The 12,765-nt window shown below is 45.9% G+C and overlaps 1 protein-coding gene and 1 long non-coding RNA gene across 6 annotated transcripts in view; one reads left to right on the top strand and one right to left on the bottom strand.

Annotated features, from left to right (window-relative positions):
* Window positions 1-3,627: 3,627 nt before the first annotated feature.
* Window positions 3,628-8,088, bottom strand: LOC135907100 (uncharacterized). The gene is made up of 3 exons (XR_010565892.2): window positions 7,864-8,088; window positions 6,922-7,033; window positions 3,628-6,710 (listed from the first exon to the last, which is right to left on the bottom strand). It is a non-coding gene; the product is annotated as an uncharacterized lncRNA (long non-coding RNA).
* Window positions 8,089-10,195: 2,107 nt separating this feature from the next.
* MED17 (mediator complex subunit 17) overlaps window positions 10,196-12,765 on the top strand; it is a 251,061-nt gene continuing 248,491 nt past the window's right edge. For 3 of the 5 annotated variants that reach the window (XM_065438749.2, XM_065438750.2, XM_070522696.1), the window contains exon 1: window positions 10,286-10,469. The gene's annotated coding sequence lies outside the window, so the exon portion shown is untranslated. The other 2 variants (XM_065438751.1, XM_065438752.2) reach the window with 2 other exon arrangements.

A 12,765-nucleotide genomic window follows, 5' to 3' on the forward strand; every position in this document is an offset into this window, starting at 1 on the left:
CCAACGGCACGTATTTCAAGAACTGCAGCGAAAAGTTTGCAAGCAGCCCAACTGAGAAATGTGCTGCCACTCCACTCTTCGTAACAAACGTGCCACACTATGTCAAATGCAATAAAAAGGTACATTAGTTGCAATTTCGAACCTCCAACAGCAACACAAGTGGGAGAATTCTTGCGTGTGGGTCACTGGTGGGTCATGCTGCACACAGCACAAAAACGTTTTCATTCAGTACGTAGTGGATCGCCGGTGGGTCATAGCATTTAACATCAGACGAGTATTCTACTGGCTATTTATAACCTCACACAACGAAAAACATACCTACCTTTGTGTTCAAGTGTCATAAAGTTATCGCAGCAGCAAGCAGATGAACGCCCGTAACTTTGCTGCCGCATAGGAAGAGCACAGGCTGTGACCTACCAGTGTCCCACAATGCAGTTAGAATGTTAATTAACGTTACCTTAATTAACTGTACCTTAACCAAATTTGCTCTAATTAACACCAAAATCTGTGGGTTCGAGTGCAAAAATTAACCCTATATTAATTAACTGTACCTTTCTTTTTTGCATGATTGGTGCCATCGATGTGCAAGAAGACTACAAACGCACGAGCAGTAGCACGAGCGCTCTGATTTTCTGTACATCACAAAGCGACCTTGAAATATAGAGATCTAAGGCTTTCGCCTCAAAGGGCCCCTCATCAGTTCACCGCATTTTGAGTTGACAAGCGCTGTGCATACAAGGCGTGCTAACGGTCGTGTCTAAGTATTGTATCCCTACATGCCGCGGAAAGAGCTTAAATTTCAAACCAAATTGCCTTCTCCTCATGGGGGCCACGCTGACAGCCGGACAGTTGACGTCAGTCGCACAAGTGCACCTACGTACATGGCAGTGCTGTGATGTCACTCACAGTGTCACGGGACTTAGATAATTATTCAAGGCAGCATCAGTTATTTGTTGAATCTGTTGCTTCAGTGAACCATGTTTAGAGAAATAATGAAACATACGAACCAAATATGTGGGTCATGGAGGAAGGAAACTGAGAAGCCCTACCCTTTCCGCGCGCTATGAGAAAAGTGTGGAGGAAATGACGGAGTAGGTTCTCTTTTTTTTGCAGTTCTTTTATTATTCTTTACCGTAGCGGCCACACCTTTCAGGCCCCAATGACAGCTTTGTTATGGTTCTGTGCACTCACATGTGTTGCTCCGTAGGTTTCGTACCGTGGCAAAGGCACCGTGCAGACAGGTTTGCGTTGGTCGCCATGTTTTGTTGCGCTGCGTTATCTGGACCGTGCTCTCCTGGATGTTGCTGGAGCCAGGTGAGACAGGAGGAACTAAAGTTCATGAAATTAACACACATGCAACGCTGTACGCAATGTACCGCGCCACGGCAATGGCAACGGACGAAGGAATATCCGCGGAAAATTTTGCCCTCTTTGGCGGAATTATGCTAACGTGCCATCGCAGGCCGAAACCGATGCGTTTCCGAATCTGTACAATGAACGCCTTGCAGGTCAGTGATTCCTGCTTTTGACAGCGCATATGGTGCATTTGCGGCACGTAGACGTACGTTATGAATGCATAGTTCGTGTTCAGCAACAACTTGCTTTTGTGCATATTAAAACACATGTTGCTTAACTGTTGCTTGTTCCGCGCAGTACTCGCGACAGCACGAAATCTTTTAAGCAGAGCGCGTTCGAGGTTCATGCGCACCTGCGCAGGTGTACCTCAATACTCGTGCTGACAGAGCTTTACGCAGAATATGTGCATTTTGCTGCCCTTGGCACCGTGCGCCTGCCAGCCGAAGCTTCATCCTGGAAGATGGGAAAGAAGCGGCTGCTTTGACTTAAGGAACGAATCCCCCCTACCGCTGGCGTATGTTATCTGTGCGCGCGAGAAGCGTATAGGGAAGTGGAGGTTAGCAGATGCGCTAGCTGCAAGAGTCGATAGGCAATTGGCTCCACAGAACGTACGCCTGCGAACACATCAAACGGCTTCCATGGTCGCATATAGGCCGGTTCTACGCGCGTACTGTTCTGCACCGTGTGCCGGCTATGCCAAAACTTTGGTTCCGTGATGCTTCACTTAGCATCACTAAGGTAAGAAATCACCTCAGGCCACAGTCAATCAATCTATAAACGCGGGGTCAGAAATGACATTCTGCCTCCTCGCCGGTGCGCTGACTCGTATAGTGATGCGCGGCCACCCGAAGTTTGTTCACTAAAGGGCGACGATTCCTCAAGCGAGAATGCGTTTGTGCTCATAAACTCCAAATGGATCGGAAATGGGTCGGTGTGTCGTACGTGTCTCCAGTGCGTTCTTAGAGTGCAGTGAGAATGCGTACATTTTTTTTCGTATCGCCAAACGTCTAGCTCACAAGACCGTCTGAGAGCCTCAGGAGGTTCAAGCAGAAAAAAGCAAGTAGAAGGCAGAGGCGACCTTTTTTTTTTTTTAAATCGCGCAAGAACTGGGCAGCGGCCGGTACCCGCAGTTGATGAGCTAGAACAGCTCATTTGGCTTACCTGACAAAGCATGTTTATTTTCATAAAAGCCGGTAAAAGCAGCCGATTCTACCTCATGGCCCAATTTGCGAACTTCAATATAAACTTCTTTGAACATGATTTTGGCAACGGTAATGCATTGAGACATCGCGATTAGATTATCTTGTTTAGTATTGCTGCGGAGCGCGCGCGTCCGAGCAGCCCGGTTGCACGCAGCGCGGCGTGGTTTCGCGAGAAAGGTGAACAAGAGAGGAGACCTGGCCATTGACCTGGCACGATGGCATATAGAAAGAAATGACGATTGGTGGAGCACCGCCTTGAGCAACACCAACCTCCGGCTTCACTTTAGCTTCACAAATAGTGACGTCAGGGCTTCTTCTGAGTTTTTTTCCTCCATGGTCTGGGTGCTCTTGTTTTACTTCGCACTGTAGCAAGAAAGATGAACTTCTGTTTCGTCTGCTTTTTCAGACGTCTGTGCGCAGAGAACGAAACTATCTGTCATTTTCTACCGTGTTTCAGCAATGCGATCATGTACTTCCATCCTCTCGCGTCTGCGTAAGTGCTTGTGACTGGGGCACTGACTTATGCGGCTATATCACATGTTCTCGTGCATTGCGCGCATTATCGTCCGTTACGGGAAACGAGATGCTACGATGGTTGACGGGCGGAGGCAACGTCCCTCCCGTAGTGAATGAGACAGTCATTCTAGCCGAAGAACGCCGGGTTTATTCACGCACGGAAATATATAAAGAAAAGGCAAGGGGAGAGGGAAAGTGTGACAGAAAGAGTGCGCACATGCGCACTGAAGGAAATAGTTTGCGTGTCAGGTTCATCGTCTACCAATAAACTTTAGGGAAGGGAAACTGTACCTTCCACAGTGGTTCGAAAATAAGAAGCGGCAGCGCATGGAACTTAGCGGGGGGCCCGACAGATGGTGCTACTTAAAAAGAAAGCGGAAATGTTTTTTTTTTTAGTGCAACGTTCATAATGGCCGCTTTAAACCGGTGGCTGGCGTACGCTGGGTACGCGCCGTGCTCACGTCGCTGGCTTTGCGGCATGCCGCAGCTGCCGCGTTTTAATGGCCAGGAGACTAAAAAGCCTCTACTGACGCCAATATAAACAAGCCACAAGTGAGTGAACAGGACGTGCGACTTTATTAGCAGTGCACCTTCTCATACAAGATCAGAAATAAAATTTGCATGTCGAGATGCGCTGAAACCATTAACGCGAGCTCGTAAACTGCTCACTTTCGTCGTCGCACATGGCGATCTGGTAAAGAGCGACAATCAGTAGCGCGGTAACGAGCAACAATCAGTAGCGCAAGCAAATTGGGCAGTGCACCACCTGTTTGCATCGACAGTCGCCGCAACTTGCATTGTGAAGCAATCAGGTGACGCAAGCCATCTGCTGCCGCAACCAACACAGCAACATGGATTAAACGGCATTTGAGCGTTCTCGCCTTTCCAGCCTGCACGTTTCTTTTTGTTCTTTCAGGGGCCGCTAATGTGTAACTCATAGTTGGTGCCCCACATTCTCAATATGGGCATCACAATTTTGCAGCCACTTTTGCAGGCTTAGAACGACAGAAAGCTGAGCTAGTTGGTAAGGATTCATTATGCAAACTAGAAGGCTTTTCCACCCATGTGGCTATCAACTTCGGACCATGTAATAACGTGTGCTGGTCTCCGCTCACGCCACATCACGGCCGATGAAGGCCTTCAAGCATAATTTGCCGGCGGCTGCAGCAGGAAATGTCGAATGGGGAGAGCACCAATTACAGTGCATATAAATTGGGAGTCTTTGTCGCTGTGTGGACTGCAGGAGCAGATGGTTACCTCGGGAGACTGTTGCCCGTGCAGCTGACCAGGTCACCACATCGAAGAAACATAACACGGCGACCATTATCAAATTAGACTGCATTCAATCACCGCATAAGGTTCAGACAATACACTGTACATTGGCTAAGATCCACATGACAACAGTGGGCATTCACGCACTACAGGTCACTTACAGCACATTCAGCTATCCGATTTCAGGCACTGTGCTTGCCTACGTCGCACATGGTGGTCTAGTAACGAGTGACAACCAGCAGCACAAGCAGATTGGACAGTGCCGCACCTGTTTGCACTGACAGTCGCTGTAACTTGCACTGCGAATCAATCGGGTGACGCAGGCACCTGCTGCCATAGCCAACACAGCAACATGAACTACCTGGCATCCTAGCGTTACCTCCTTTCTTACATGCACGTTTCTTTTTGTCCTTTCGATGGCCGCTAATTTGTCGATCACACTTGGTGCCCCACCTGCTCTCAATATGGATGTGGTCTGTTTTGTGGGAATAACCATTTCGCAGCCACTTTTACAGGCCTTTCCACCTTGTGGATATCAACTTCATACGCTGCAAACCATGTAATCATGTACGATAGTCTCTGTTCACGCCAAATCACGGCCAAAGAAGGCCACAAGCACACTTTACCCATGGCTGCAGCAGGAAAGGACAAACAGGGAGCACTAATAGCAGTACATGTAAACAGGGAGTTTGTGTCACTGTGCGGACTGCAGGAGCAGGTGCTTACCTCGAGAGGCCGTTGGCCAATACAACTGAACAGGTTGCCACATCCCAGAAATGTAACACGGCAACCATGACCAAGTGGGACAACATTGAAACAAGATTCTGCAATCAAATCACTTCAGCATACTCTAACATAACGCTCAATATTGGCACTATACTACATTGGCTACGATCTACATGACAACAGTGAGCATACATGCACACGGGTTGCTTGCGGCACATTCAACCGTCCGACTGTAGGCACAGTGCTTGCCTTCGTCGCACACGGTAGTCTGGCAACAAGCAACAACCAGCAGCGCAAGCAGATTGTACAGTGTGTCCCACGTGTTTGCAACGACAATCGGCGTTGAATATGAGCAACTTGCATTGCAAAGCAATCGGGTGAGGCAAGCATCTGCTGCCACAGCCAACACAGCGACATGTAGTGCCCGGCATTTTAGCGTTACCGCCTTTCCAACCTGCATGTTTCTTTTTGTTCTTTTGCATGCCACTAATGTGCAATTCACACTTGGTCCCCCACATTCTCTATATATGGGCATGGTCAGTTTTGTGGACATCACCATTTTGCAGCCACTTTTGCAGGCCTTTCCACACATGTGGATATCAACTTCATACACTTAGAATTATGTAATTATGATGCCAAATTATGGCCGAGGAAGGCCACAAGCAAAATTTGCACATGGCAGCAGCAGGAAAGGACGGAACAGGGAGCACCAACCACGGTGCGTGTAAATTCGCAGTCTATGTCACTGTGCAAACTGTAGGAGCAGGTGCTTGGCTCGAGAGACTGTTTCCCAATGCTACTGACCAAACTCCCACATATGAGAAACGTAACACGGTGACAAGTACCAAGTCAGACAGCAGCGAAACCAGATTCTGCAATCAATCACTTCAATGTAGCTTGCACAAAAACACAGGCTGTCGAGCAAGAATAGAAATCCTGAACGAGACTAGGAATTCAATATGGGAATGAGAAAGCTTGCATTCAAGAAAGAAGCCACCCTACCTTTAAACCACTGAGAGCCAAAAACATTAACAAAAGTTAAATGCTACATAGCACACAGTGTAAAGGTTAATGCAAGACACCCGCCAATGCCGCATCAGCTATTTCAGGAGAGGAATTGCACATGGCAACATACGCTAGAAAGTGCTGCTACAGATATGTTATTCTTCTAGAGAGTGACTGGTATTAAGTATGAGCAAAGAATCGATTGACCTTTAATGTTTGGATGAGGAATAGGAATGATCTCTAACAAAAATGTGGAATGAAAAAGCTTGCATTCATTGAAACAAAGTTATACTTGGCACGAATTGGCCAGGCCAGGAAGCTCACTAAGGAAGGGGAAGCTGACAGAACACTCTTAGCCAGCGTCGTCTGTGCTTGTTCAGAGGTTGCAGGTCCAACTGAAGACACAGAATTTTTGTTGTTGAGGTACCTGGATGACTCTGCCAATATCCGTGCTGGTGGAATGATGGCGTAGGCTCTTTTCACTCTTAAAACAGTCGTCCGTAGACTTGATATCTCATCCAAATAATTCTGGAATGGCTTCTTTGTTCGTGGTCTTGCGAATTCAGCTCCAGCCCCTTCCTGTTGGTGTAGATGGGGGCTCCCGTGATGACCAAGATGTACTTGGCACATACTCTGTTGGGGCAGAACAATGGCACATGAGATACAGCAGAGATTATACAAACTCATATAGTGTTTTCTTTCATATTCGAACCAATTATGCTGAACTGTAAACATGAACAAACGTTCATATCATCTGCTACAAACAAATCACATGTAACTCAAGACTAGCAAGCCAATACAGCATATATCAAGCATATTTATTTCTGAACCAGGTGTTGTTTACCTTGTAGTAGCAGCCAAAGTCCACACAATGACCTTGTTGTAGCAGACAGCAGCTTCTATTTAGTGCATGGAGTGTGTTGCTTTATACTGGTGCCATCCTCATTACTGCATGTCTGGAACAGAAATTTTGACTGCATCAGAAATTGAATAAGCACAATCTTGCAATATAAAATGTGAAAAGGTGCGACATATACATTACAATGGTTTCTGACTACGGAACACATGCAAATGTACACTGTTTGTTCTAGGGTGCTTAAGCAGCATGGTAAATAAATATGGTTACTCTCTGTAAAATTGATGTCTGCGTAACTACAATGCATGTCAAAAGCTTAAGTATTATTAAGATCACAAATAAGAACATTTTTGCGCTCGTTTATACACTAGAAGAGATCACACTGCTGATTTCACAAGCAAATAGATGAAAGACATAAAGCTATTAGAAATGATGCATTCTTTTTGTGCATGAACGTGATGCACCACTTCACTACTGCAAAAATATATGTCCTGAGGTAAGCCAAACTGAACAGCAAGAACATTTGGAACCAACAGGTACGAAATATGGATGAATTATCACGTGTGCAACTGTTTAATACATTTAATTCAGTACTTTAGCTTCAGTTTATCAAAAGGTTATTCGGTTCTGTGAACGAAAGAAGTTGCCGGCGGACTCGAAAAAGAATATATTGATAACGCAACTCGGTCACTTATGGCTACGGCTACAACGTGATGAAAAATGTGACGCGCGTTCCGATATCGCTTTCTCTTTCGTGAATGTGTGTGTAATGGTCGCCGCGCAACTGAAAGTTTATTTCGGAAACAGCAACGGAGGGTCCTGACTGCCCATATGTAATGCAGGATCTAGTTCGTTGACTTGCCTCCACCTGCAAGTTAACGAGACGAATAAATTTCATAGCGATAGAAGCAGCGATGTTAAACGACTCACCGGTATTGCTGTCCCCAGTCGCAGCAGGACCCGGCTCCCATTTCGATGCAGACGCGTTCCACATGGCTCACGACTGAAACCTAGCTTTCGGGCTTACACCCCAAGTTAAATAACGCGAGATATCGAAGCGCAATAAACTGGTGTTAGCGCAAAAGAACCGACCAATGTACGAAGCAAAGTATCTGTACCTGCCGTGCACGCGAACGTACCGGCACAAATTTTAAATCCAGGCCAGAGGTCACGTGGGAGGTCGATGATGCTGAACGCTATTTTGCGTTTAAAATGACAAAAAAGAACAAAGTTGGTAATGAAAAGTACAATTTGGTCAGTCATTTATACCTCGCACCGTGAAAGAATGGAATAATTTGCCATCACACATTGTCACCGAAACAAATGCCTAAAAATTTACAGACGCTCTACGCAGTACCATGAATACATAATATATCACGTCTGACTCTCTGATTTGTAAACATTTTTTTTGTTTTTTTTAATGCGCCGTTAACCAAAGCTTCCACGACAATGTCACATTTTGTACAAATCATTTAGAGTTGCTCTACTGATAACTATCATTATTTTTTGTGTTTGTACGTTGATGTACTGTAATTAATTTTTTCCCAGTTTTGTTTTTCCATTGTAATTACATTTACGCACTGTTCACCTAACCTATGTAACATTTACCCTATGTAATACCCTCCCTAGAGGGCCTTTAAGGTTATTGTGAAATAATAAAAAAAAAATTGCATTTACTACGGCGCCTCTAGCGGGAGATAATGTGCTCAAAGGGGGGAACCTTTTTAAGTGGTGTACTAAGCCTGTTTCTTTAGCAGCACCGCGCGGTCGATTTTTTCGCCCTCTGTGGCCATTTGTTGAACTTGAGAGTGTGCGGGGCCGGTTTACCGCACGAGACAAGCGCAACAGCTCACGCGCGACACCGTCACCAGAAGTGTGCCACTCAGCAAAAACGCGCGCGAGAGACAGAAGAAGTGAAAAAAAAAAAAGAGAAGACGGCCCGCTGCGCGATCCCTCGGCTCCGACGGGAGAACACAGCGCAGAAATTTTGTTTGTGGAGGCGAAACAAGGAAAGTCGAGAGAGTTCCACGTAACAACTTTCAGCGTGTAACCAAAATTTGTTATGGAGCCTGTGAGGGGCCTTTTAAAACAAACTCGGTAAAAATCGGGCAGACCGCGGGATGTTGTTACAGCTCCTTCCAGCTTCACAGCCCTCTGCACAAGCATTGCTGTGAAGCCTGTGGCAGAAATAGTTTTATGAAATCAATGGACTGCATAAAGCGCTCTCTCGTGGTGTGCTACGTGAATGAAATCATTCGTTGCCTGCATGCACAAACTTATGCATCTTGAGTGAATTTCGAGGACACCGCAATCTGCAGTTCCGTAGAGAGTCGCAGCACTATACGCAAGCATTGTCGTAAAGCTAGTGGAAGTACGATATCTTGAAACAGATGAATAAAGCATTGGTTGCCTGCATGCGCAAATGTTTGCGTCTCAAGTTAATCAAAGAGCAATAGCAATTTTGTCGAGCGCTTCACCGCGCACTATACGCAAGCATTGTAGTAAAGCCTATAGTAGAAATAGGTTTTCATTAAAACTGTCATAGAGTTTCCTACAAATTTTTGTAGGAAACTATGAAAAAAGTGAGGTACCTCTATAGGTAGCTGGATGGATGGATGGATGTTATGAGCGTCCCCTTTGGAACGGGAAGTGGGTCGGGCCACCAAGCCCTTGCTCCAGCAATAGCTTCTAGTTCACTGTACCCTTGCTATTATACTGTTTAATGTCCCTAGGTTAAACAATAAAAAAAGGAGGAAAAACATCCATATGAACTACCACACCAAAATTTTCTGATCCCCTATTTCGAACTGTGCTTTTGTACGTCTACGTTTTTATTGTTTCCATACTTTTCTTCCACCAATCCTACAATCGCCTCTTTTGCGGACATGTTTACTTTTCCACTGCTCTCGCTGAATCCAAAGGTTTCAAGGAGGCCAGTGGTGCCTTACACCCTTTGGCTTGCCCCTTCTGCCACACAACGATAATCGTCATCTGCCTTGATGCATTTCCTTTCTTTAACGCTGCGAGCCCGGAACTTTCCAGTAACGAACGGCACGCGCGTTATCAGAAGGGGCGCTCCAAAGGGTGTAAACTATTCTATGCTGATAACGCGCGTGCCGTTCGTTACTGGAAAGTACCGGGCTCGCAGCGTTAAAGAAAGGAAACGCATCAAGGCAGGTGACGATTATCGTTGTGTGGCAGAAGGGGCATTCCAAAGAGTGTAAACTGTAACAACGATGATGAAACTGTTTTTTTTGTTTAAGTGGCGCTATCTGTTGGGTTCCTCAGTAAGTTCCATGCGCTGCCGCTTCTTATTTTCGTACCACTGTGGAAGGTACAGTTTCTCTTCCCTAATGTTGGTTCTTCATTCTATGGAGTGCCGTCCGTCTATCTCGGACGTGCCATGGCCATGCTCTCGGCCGTTGTCTAGTATGCTCTGTGTGTAACTTTGCAATGAAGCAATGCAGTGCGACAGATTTGTTGTATTTGCTGCGTTAACAGCCAACTCCTGCATTTTTGTCCGTGCGACTGTATAGGTGAGCTAAAAGCTTTCTTCTGTTTGTTTCTATTGCACTCACCGGCCACGGTTGAAAATGCGTCCGCGCGCGCGTCTGCGGCAGTACCGGCACTCGGGCACCGTCGTCGAAGACTAAACTGCAGAATGAAAGACAATGAACTTCAGAAATTCAGCTCGGTCAGTGGCAGGGTCGCACGCGGAAAGCTACCACAATTATCCTGCGGACGTCCGAGTGCCAGCGACCAGTGATTCGCAAACGAGCACGCTTCGCTTTAGTAATGTAGAGCCACTGTCGGCTCTACGTAAAATATTGTAAACATTTACTAGCCGAACGCGAAAGGTTTAAGACCGTCTGCTTGCAAGAACAGAGGAAAAACGCGTGCAAGCGTGAGCAAAACGTACATATAGTGCGAAAAATAATTTCATCCTTAAAACGTTGGGGAAACCGGGAGTGTCTACCTGTACCTGACGTGTGTCATTAAAATTAATTACTCATTTCATTAGTGAATGTCATCGCAGACGGTGACCTTCGTTTTTATTCTAACGACACTGAAAGAGTATTTACGCTTACTGCTGCCGATATGATGTTGCGACGAAATCCTTTTGTTGTTTGCGTGGTTCACAAGGCTTTTACTTGCTGACAGGTCACATTCTTCATCTGATGACGAGCTGGCTGTACGGGGGGTAGCTTTCTTTTATATCTGGGAGAAACGGGCAAGCAGAGCGCTTCATCAGTTCAATGATGTGGACCAAAATATGCCATCATCTCTCGAAGATTGAGTGAGACCGAGAAAATAAAGCAATGCGAGAACCTTTATAAAAAGCTGTTGAAGTAAAAATGCAGGCCACACTGTATATCGTCGTTTTTAGACATAGTTTACATAATAGTAGTTGTGTGATTCATTTATGCAGTAACAAAGAGGTCAGCTCACGCTTGTGCAATTTAACCTGCTATCTGGAACATGGGGAAAGATAGAGGAATGATGATGACAAGTAAAATTATGCAAATCCCGCACACTGTGGTAGTTGATGTAAGTGAAACTTTCTCTGCTGGTTGCTTTGATTGATGATAATTACCGGTGATGTTGATGGCGAAAGCTTAATTTCTTCAACGTTTAGTCGAACACGAGAGTGGTGAGTTGATGTGGAATGCTACCTTGCGTGTACTACTTCTGTTTGTTTGCATAGGTGACAGAACACACAGGGAGAGATGTTTGCTTCAGGCTTTGGGCCCAATATTTATAACCTCTGAGAAGATTGAGCAATGTCATTGCCTCACATGGCACATCGCATCGTGGCAGAAGTATTGAGGTTACCCTAACTCCCAACACATATTGTGGCACTTGAATTGAACTTGAATTGTATTATGCATGTGCCAAAACAACAATCGAATTATGAGGCACGTCGTAGTGGCACACTCTGGATTAATTTTGACACTGTGGTATTAAAGCTTTAACGTGTCCCACAATGTAAGTGCACATGCGTTTTATTTCTCACCCTCGTTGAAATGCGGCTGCTGCAGTTGGTATCAAATCCACGACTTCGAACAATGCCATAGCTGCAGAGCTAATGTGGCGGGCACAGAAGTGTTTATTTGACATGCAAACGCTTCCGTATTGTTGCCTGGACTCTGCAGTGTGCTTTAAAGGGCCTCTGAAACGGTTTGGAAAAGTGTTGTAGCCACGTAGGGTACAGCTGCAGTTAATCATTCGCACCACAATTTGTTTGAAGTGGCTCATATTAAGAGAGCTACAGACCATTACAAGTTACCCTGCTCCATAGCCACGCATTTTCTCCTCAACTCGTTTGCCGAGTGATCAGGGGTAAGCTCCCGCCTTCACTGGCTCTGTGTCATAATGGCATGTCGTGTTGTCTACTTCCGGTTGTCTAGGAGCAAGCATGCGAATCCTCTCCAACCTCTCCGTCAGCCACCACTGACCCCAAGCGAGAGCTACTGAAGCAGCGAACAGCTAAGCGTTGTGAGCATTCTGTCGCAGCGTCAAGCGTGTCCAGTATTCTGGTAACTACAGGTGCGATGGGCATTTTGACGAATGGGTGGAGGCTTAAATGCAAGCTGGTGAAGGAGCTTTAGCATAGACATACGTGAGGGGCCTGATCGGTATAAAGGGGCTTTAGATCAGTCTGCATGGTCCAGCCACGTGGTGGCACAGAGCTTAACTAGCCAAACAAAAAGCTAAAATTGTTCTAACTAAGTGTGCAGCATTTTAAACATTACAAGAACAATGTGTTCACAATTACGCCTCTGAGCAAAATTTACACCAGCATTTCGTTACAGCTACTGTGTTTGGTTGAGC

This window comes from Dermacentor albipictus, chromosome 7 (genome assembly GCF_038994185.2).
Source record: "Dermacentor albipictus isolate Rhodes 1998 colony chromosome 7, USDA_Dalb.pri_finalv2, whole genome shotgun sequence".
Taxonomy (NCBI): domain Eukaryota; kingdom Metazoa; phylum Arthropoda; class Arachnida; order Ixodida; family Ixodidae; genus Dermacentor; species Dermacentor albipictus.